This window comes from Rhinatrema bivittatum, chromosome 8 (assembly GCF_901001135.1).
Source record: "Rhinatrema bivittatum chromosome 8, aRhiBiv1.1, whole genome shotgun sequence".
Taxonomy (NCBI): domain Eukaryota; kingdom Metazoa; phylum Chordata; class Amphibia; order Gymnophiona; family Rhinatrematidae; genus Rhinatrema; species Rhinatrema bivittatum.
This window is the reverse complement of record NC_042622.1, coordinates 273277664-273286011: the sequence shown is the minus strand read 5'-3', so window position 1 is coordinate 273286011 and position 8348 is coordinate 273277664.

The following is an 8348-nucleotide window of genomic DNA, read 5'->3' as shown; positions in this document are numbered from 1 at the left end:
GCATTACAGCAGGGACTAGTGCCGACCTGAGCCCAGTACTGTGCAAGGATGGAGACCGGTGGCGATGTTTCCTGGACTTCCTATGGTGCTTGGCCTGGTATTTCCCTGGTGCTGAGGAGGATGGAGATGATCCCGACGTCCTGCAGTGTGAAGATACCAACAGCCGATCCCTGGCACCTCTCTCCATCGAGGGCTCCGGTGGAGGAATGGACAGTGAAGGCTCAGTGTTCATTGGGTCCCCTCGGCCTCTTGGCATCAATGCCCACGACACCAGAGTTGAGGGTTTCAATTTCTTCAAACTGAAGAGCTTCTCCATTTTATCCAGTCAGGCGCACCGGCCCTTGGGGGTCATCTGGTTGCAAAAACAACACCCCTGAATGTCGTGTGATGCCCCCAGGCAAAGGATACACACATCATGCAGATCTGTGAGGGGCACTGTGGCACTGACAAAAACCCAATGATGCCATAATCAAAAAGCCCAGCAAGCGATATTGACCAGCGGGTACCAAGGGAAACACCACCGGGAATCAACTGCACAGAAAGAAAAACTTACCATACTGCCCAACTAACTAAGCTGGGGGAATGGAGAGGGATCCAGCGCAGGAAAGTCAATGAATCGACTGGGAAAAGCTTTCCAGCACAGAAAAGAGCATGAACTCCACAACCACGAGACGACAGCTCTGCAGAAAAGAAGAGACTGGAGAGGGAACCCGCGTGGATAGTGGCATGCTGCGCCTGCTCAATGTGCCAGTCAAAGTTTCTAGAAACTTTGATGTAAGTTTCCATGCTGGTCTCCATCTGATGATGTCACCCATATGTGAGGACTACCATCCTGCCGTCTTTAGAATCAGGAATTCCTGATTATCTCCCTTCCTGTCTAACCATTTGGCTTCAGGCTTCTTCAGGTTCATCTTTAGCATGGAATCAGAGAGCCATTTGGCCACTTCTGTTAAGCAGTCCTTGAATTTCATCAGGGATTCAGAAGAATTTGGATTGAAACTAACCAACATTGAATACCATCTGCATAGCTAAAGCAACTATAACCCAGACTTTGAATTAATGTGGCCAAAGTAGGAGAAAGGATTGAATCCTGTGAAGCACTGCATATTAAGAAATGATGATTTAACAGCATGGAATTCGAATTTACTTGAAAGGTTCTATTGCTGAGAAATGTAATGGAGTGTCGAGGAAAGCTATGTCATTTAAGCACCTAACAAGAAGATGATGGTCAATAGTGTCAAACACTGCACTCATATTCAAGAAAACAACAAGAATTTCCTTCTCCTTATCGTCTTATTTCAGTCAGCAAGGCTATCAATGCAGTTTCAGTACTGTAACCAGACTGTTTTAGATGAAGCACTGAGATTTTCTCTAAGAAACTGTAAATTGAATAAGAACTACTTTCTCAATAACTTTAGATAGGGTTGAAAGACTGGAAATTGGTTCTAAATTTGGTTTCTTCAAAATGGGACGAACCTTTGCAGCTTGATCTCAGGAAATGATTCCTGCTTGAGGCTAGTGTTAACAATGTTAGCTGTAACATTCCTTCCAAGTAAGGAAGGAGACCTGGATCAGAATTCTTTAAAAATTTAAACAAATGCATCCTGAGGAGAGGAAGTTGGAATTCATCTGTTTTAAGAATAATTGTAAACTAGCTGGAGTAATTTTGTTAAATGCCGAAAACGTATTCATAACAACTGTAAGGAAATCAGCAGAGACAATATTTGTAACCTCTTGTTCTAGGAAGGAATCCTGAGTAACATCCACAAATTAAGACTAAATAGTCTATTTTTTCTTCAAAAGCAGAGGCAAGGTCTTCTGCTGAGAGTTTACTAGAAACTGAACAGGATCCAGATTGGATTCCTGTTGTTTAAGTAACAAACTTAGAAAGTTGCTTGGGTCCGTTTTCACCTTTATTAAGGGCCTTCTTAAAGAAATCTCTTTTGGATCATTTGATCTCTGTAAATAATGATGAATATTACTTTTTAATAAGAACTTATTTTTGTCTGTTTTATTTTTCCATCACTTCCTTTCATAATACCTTGTCTGTTTTTTCAATAGCCTTAGCCCTGAATGGTATCAGGGAACTCAGTCCACGGGTTTCTGAGTACAACACAAAATAGGAGCTATCTGATCATCAACTGTTTTTTTGAGTCTTGTTCCAAGACAAAACCTTTGCTTTCAGGTAAAGGAATTAACACTTTCCACAAGGTTAACTGGATCAGCAGTTATTGCTGAAACTGAGTTTGGGAGGTTTAACATATGGGAACCATTACAAAACAAAGAAAAGATCATCATGAGGATCACTCCAAACAAATGGGGTACATTTAATGGCTTGTTCTAACAGGGTAATATGCTCTGATGTGTGCCCATCCTTGTGGGTGGGCTTATGAAACCTCTGCGTCAGAACAGGATCAGCCATTCCTGAGAAAAATTGGGTTCAATAAATTTAGACATTTTATCGGTATGCATATTAAGGTCTCCTGGTAAAGTATTCATTTATTAATTCAGTTAACTCAGAGCAAAGTTCTAGTAACTGGCTGATGAATAAAAGATTGAATTTAGCCTGTTTGTCTAGCTTGAGAAAAAGACAAAGCTGGCCCAAAGTACTGATTAAACAGCTGGAATGTATTTTAATGGTACTTATTTTATCAATGTGTAGTGGTATATCTCGATGATATATTGATCTTCTCTCAAGATCTGCAAACTCATCAGGAGGCTGTCAAGAAATTTTTAAGATGTCTGCATGAGTACCACCTATACGCAAAGCTTGAAAAGTGCGAATTCCACAAGGAGTCTGTACCCTTCCTGGGGTACATTGTTTCTAAGAATGGGTTTCAGATGGACCCCAAGAAATTAGAAAGTATCCGGGACTGGCTCCAACCTACGGGTCTGAAGGCTCTGCACCGCTTTTTGGGCTTCACCAATTACTATCGATCCTTCATTAAAAACTACTCTTCATTGACAGTCCCTCTAACTGCTATGACCAAGAAGGGAGCCAATCCCGCCAATTGGTCTCCAGAAGCCATATCAGCCTTTCTGACGCTCAAAGAGGCTTTTCAAAAGAAGCCGTGCCTCCGCCATCCTGACCCACATTGTCCATTCATCGTCGAGGTCGACACATCAGATGTTGGTGTGGGAGCGGTTTTAAGCCAGTATAGCGAATCTAATGTGCTCCATCCTTGCTCCTTCTTTTCAAGGCGGTTCTCACCTGCTGAAAGAAATTATGGAATCTGGGACAAAGAGCTACTCGCAATCAAGTTGGCCTTCGAAGAATGGCGTCCTTGGCTGGAAGGCGCACAACACCAAATAGTAGTGTACACAGATCACAAAAATTTGGAGTACCTCACACATGCTCAACGACTCAATCACCGTCAAGCAAGATGGTCCCTGTTCTTTAACAGATTCGATTTCCTGCTGAAATATTGTCCGGGAGAGAAGAACACTCGGGCTGATGCCTTCTCTCGATTCTTCTCCCCTCAGGATGTGCCAGATGAACCCCGTCACATCATTGACCCCGGCAGAGTGGTTCTTGTAGCCACTCATATGGTACCCGCCGGGAAGACGGTGGTGGCCAGAAATCTAAGGAAAAAGCTGTTGAAATGGGCGCACGACCCCCGTCTGGCAGGCCATCCGGGACAGAGTCGTACCCTAGCTATGTTACAATGGTACTATTGGTGGCCAACCATGAAAAAGGATGTACAAGCTTATGTGGGTTCCTGTGCTGTCTGTGCCAAGCAGAATCCTCCAGCCAGGCGTCCTTGGGGTTTGTTTCAACCTCTACCATCGCCGGATGAACCCTGGACACATATAGCAACCTACCACAGTCCAATGGAAACAACACCATTTGGGTCATTTCTAGAAGGATGAGCCTTGGCTTGGGCTTCACCATTATGGGAACGTGAAGATCCTATCCTGAATGACCTATTAGAATTTCTTAAGCTTTTTAAGTCTGTCTTTGATGATTCGGCTCACCAGACCACTCTAAGTTGCTCGCTTAGACGCCTTGGTGCCCTCCGGGGAATCTCGCCTGCTCACGAAGTTCTAGACACCCGGCTCCTCGGGGGTCTCTCGCTTCCTACTTCCCTTCGGGGGTTTTCTTTCTAACTAAGACAACTGCTCCTCGGGGGTCTTTCTTTTCTTCTCCTTCCAGGATTGGACTATCAGGTACTAGCTCCTTGAGGGCCTACCGGTCTGTGTATCCTGCACCTCGGATCTTCGGTCCCACCATCATCATCACCAGGAAGATGCCTACACTACGCTCCTGTTGTGTTCGTGCCTGTTCTCGCCCTCGCTCCACCCTCTCTACCTTAATGGCGACTCCCTTTGGGTCTGAAGGACAGATGCTGCCGCGGCTTCTCCTCGCCGTACTTCCTGGAATCCCCGGGCTGGTCTGACGCTGCGGCTCCGCCATGCTCCTGATGACGTAAGGGCGCGCATGCACGCGCTCCAGAGTTTGTACCAACAAGGGCGCGAACCTCGGGGGCGTCCCCCCGTAGTGTCGTCATCCACTTCCACCTTAAAAGGTCTTTGCTTGCTATTTCGAATCGAGTTAGCAAGGGACTCTGCTGGACTAGCTTCGGCTGTCCAAGACTACTTGCACTCGGAGAATTCTTTCTCCGCTGCTCTGCCTCCACCACCTTACCCAGGGGTACCCGCTCCTCGGGGGCCCTGCTCTCTCTTCTTGATTTCAGATTGCTAAGACGGGATCCGGTACTAGCTCCACGAGGGCCTACGTCCCTGAATGCTCAGAAGACTCCTTACTACCTGGAAGTGATCGCAGACATGAACACAGTGAGTTCTATTACAGATAGGAACCGGTACTTGCTCCACGAGGGCCCATGTTCCTAAATCCCTCCTCAACTCTCTTCTACATCAGAAGCTATTATATACCTTTATCTTGTGCATTACTATTATAGATTGCAGATAGGAACTGGTACTCGCTCCACGAGGGCTTATGTTCCTAAAACTCTCCAAAGACTCTTTTCTATTCTATAAGCCATCTCATACACAGATATTGTGAGTTCTCATTCCAGATGGTATATAGGAACCAGCACTCGCCTACGGCTCCTGTTCCTGAATATACTGAAGACTCTGTTGCATAGAAGCCATTACAGATATCTACAATTGTGAGTGTATCATCTACTACTGGTTATGTCTCCAGCATACCCTGTCTACTCACTACTTATAGTCTCTCTCTCTACAGCTCAGCAACCCAGAGTCCGCAATTCCAGTATCGAAGGGACTTCAGCCCTTCCGGGCACATCAGCTCACTACTGCCACCTCTGGTGGTTCTACTTCCTGTCTAATAAAGAACTATCTGTGTTTGTCTCCATACTCCAGCCTAGCCTGTGGTCCCTCTCAGGATATCCTCCTGAGGGCGCTGTCATCTGCCATCGGCCCAGGGATTCACTAATTTACCTCAAGTGTCATCCCTTACACTACTAGAGCGATATTATACGACTGCCACTCTGTGGGAAGCCAATCCACCACGGATCATTAACTCCGCCTACGGAGTATTACAATTGTTAGCTCTTCCCCTTGGCAGGGTGATCCATAACAGATTGCTAACCCTCTGGCGGATTTACAGCAGATTGCTACACCTAGCAGCAGGGATTGATAACAGATTGCTAACTCCTCCCCTCTGGGGAGCAGATCTACAACAGCTCCTAAGAGTACCTCTACGATCCAGTGCACAAACTCCACCCACCAGGCTTGGCGTTGTCCGAACCACGGGTTGCTAGCTATCTAGAACATCTGGGTGAGACTTCTACATCTGAGACTATTGAACGTATAGGCACCTTGTGGACATCAGTGCCTTATCTTCCTGCATCCTCTCACCTATCTACAGCAGTACAATAAAAGCTTTCCATCTCATGTGTTTGCTGAGATCAGCCTATCGCTGTGGTTCCCCACGGGGCCCCTCGTCATGGGAGGAGTTATCTCCACAGCGACCAAGGGTCCACAATGCCCCAAACACAACAACACCATGAACTCATCTCAAGGAACACTTTGAAACTCCAGCACATAGCCTCTCTTATCACCTCCAGAATCCACTTGACTGATGTGATCTCAACCCACCTCTGATAAAAAAGAGAGAGGAGACCTCCTATCTCCTGTTCCCGGAGGTGCTCCACTACCCGAGCCTGCGCTCTGTCTGGGATGAAAGGACTGAGACCTATCCAAAGGTCGAGTCCTCTGAAAAGCCACTCCTCTGTAGGGTCAAAAACATCTGAACCCCCTAGTGCAAGCTCTCGTGCAGAAGGAGTGCGGCGCCAGTTTCTTATTCTCTGGAAATCAAGGAACGTGGGGCTCATCCCACTTATTGGCCATTTTCTCCAGCTCACTCCCAAACGAGTGAACCTTTAAAGGGCAATTTCATAAGGTTAGACTTTGAGGTTGTATTGGCCGACCAATTTCTCAGCCATAGCTGACGCCTAGCCACTATTACCAAGCTACCACTCTGGTCAAAGTACAGACCAAATCACAGCCTGCATCTGCCAAAAAAAGACAGCTGTCAGTTCCATCACTGCTCTGGAATTCACTCCAGATTCATCAACCACTTGAGAGAGAAGAAAAAAAGAGCGTGCCACCAGGGAACAACCAGAAGCTAGCTGCAAATTCATAGCCATTGCTTCAAAGGCGGATAGTCTCAATTCTATCCTGTGCATCCTTCAAGGCTGCTTCCCCTTCTATGGGGATTGTTGTCTACTTGGAAATGGCACATACAAGCGCATCCACCTTTGGAAAATGCAATTGCTCTCTCAATTGCTGGATCCAAGAGGTACAATCCTTTCAAGACTTGCCCTCCTTTAAAATTAGCTTCCAGGGCACCCCATTCAACAAGAGGCTTTACGCAAAGAAATCAAAATGGGATCTTTCTTTGGCTCATAGATTTAGCCCCTAGAACTCCTAGAATCTTCAATGTCTGGGAAATCAGAGCCGGTAATTCAACTCTATGAAAGAAACGCAACATAGTTCTATATGGCTGCAAACCTGGAAGAATTTCCCCATCTTCCAGGGAGGAAAGATCGGCTTCATCATCTGGGTCTCTGTCGGGGAGGCCTGCAGCAGATCTAGGCTTACTCTGATGCTTTCCCACAGCACCAAGCATGCGGGAAGCCGCAGCCTGCGATCCTGGCTTGTCAAGATTGGCTGGGACCGGGGACTGTGCCTGAAGAAGGACTGCAGTCTTTGAAAAAATTCTACCAAAGGAAAGGCAGAGGGATCCATGCCAAAAACAGGGGCATTGGAACTGTACCTCCTGAACTTCTTTCCCCTGCTGCCAAACCACTTAGGGGAGTCTCGAAATTAGGCGACACCTCTGGCAGCTCTTTCTCCATTCCCACACCAGGCTGGGAAGAACCAGGCTTAGTAAAATCAGACGGAGGCAATTTTCCCTGAGCCTCCAAACCGTGCTGACACAAGTTAGAAGGAACACCAGGTTGGGATGTCCGAATATGACAAGCAACTCCTAGGGTAAGGCGCTTAGACTTCTTTGCAATGGCGCCATTCTGCAATGCGCCCTAACAGGCATCTGACAATAGTGTGCCCAGCTGTGTTCACACTGCAAAAAAACTAGGTACTCAACATTTAGGTGCCCAGAAATTAGGTGCTCAACACTGTGCCTTGATAAGGATGCTCAGATACTATGCACAAATAAGCGTGTGTGTGTATGTGCCCCATATGTGCTCCTATGTACCTAACCAGGTGCCCAACTAGGTACATAACCAGGACGCACCAGCCGAGCGCACAAGCACGAATCAACGGAATTGAAGAGGGCAGTCTTGTGTGTGGGAAAAAATGCATGAAAATTCTGCCACGGCTTACCATGCGGCAAACAAGACAAGCCAAAAAATGGGCCTAGCCAAAACGGCTGCTCAACCCACCAAACTGTCCACATCCCCTAAGCTTCCCTGGAGGCGAGAACCACCGTCAGATCGGCACGCCAAGCACAAAGACTGGGGGTGAGAGGAATCCCTACTTAACTCCCCTTCCTCTCTCTCTTTTTTTTAAATTACTCCCTTTACCTGAGCTCAGCCCATCCCAGCTGAGTACAAAGTTGGTCTCCGGCAGAAGGGGGTGAAGGTAAAGACCTTTATCGCAGTGTTTGGCCTCCTGCACACGCTTGCCTTTCAGCTGTTTTTTTTTGTTTTGTTTTTTTTTTACAGCTAAGTCCATGTCTGCTGAAAAACCAGCTACCAGACCAAGGCACTCATCTGAGGGAAGGATCCAACGAAATCACCTCAGGAATTCTTAACTGAGGGAGGGACCATAAGCTATCACCACGGGAGAGCGGGGTGAATAATTCTTCTGTTCTTTGAAAAATTATTTTTTTTATATTTAAA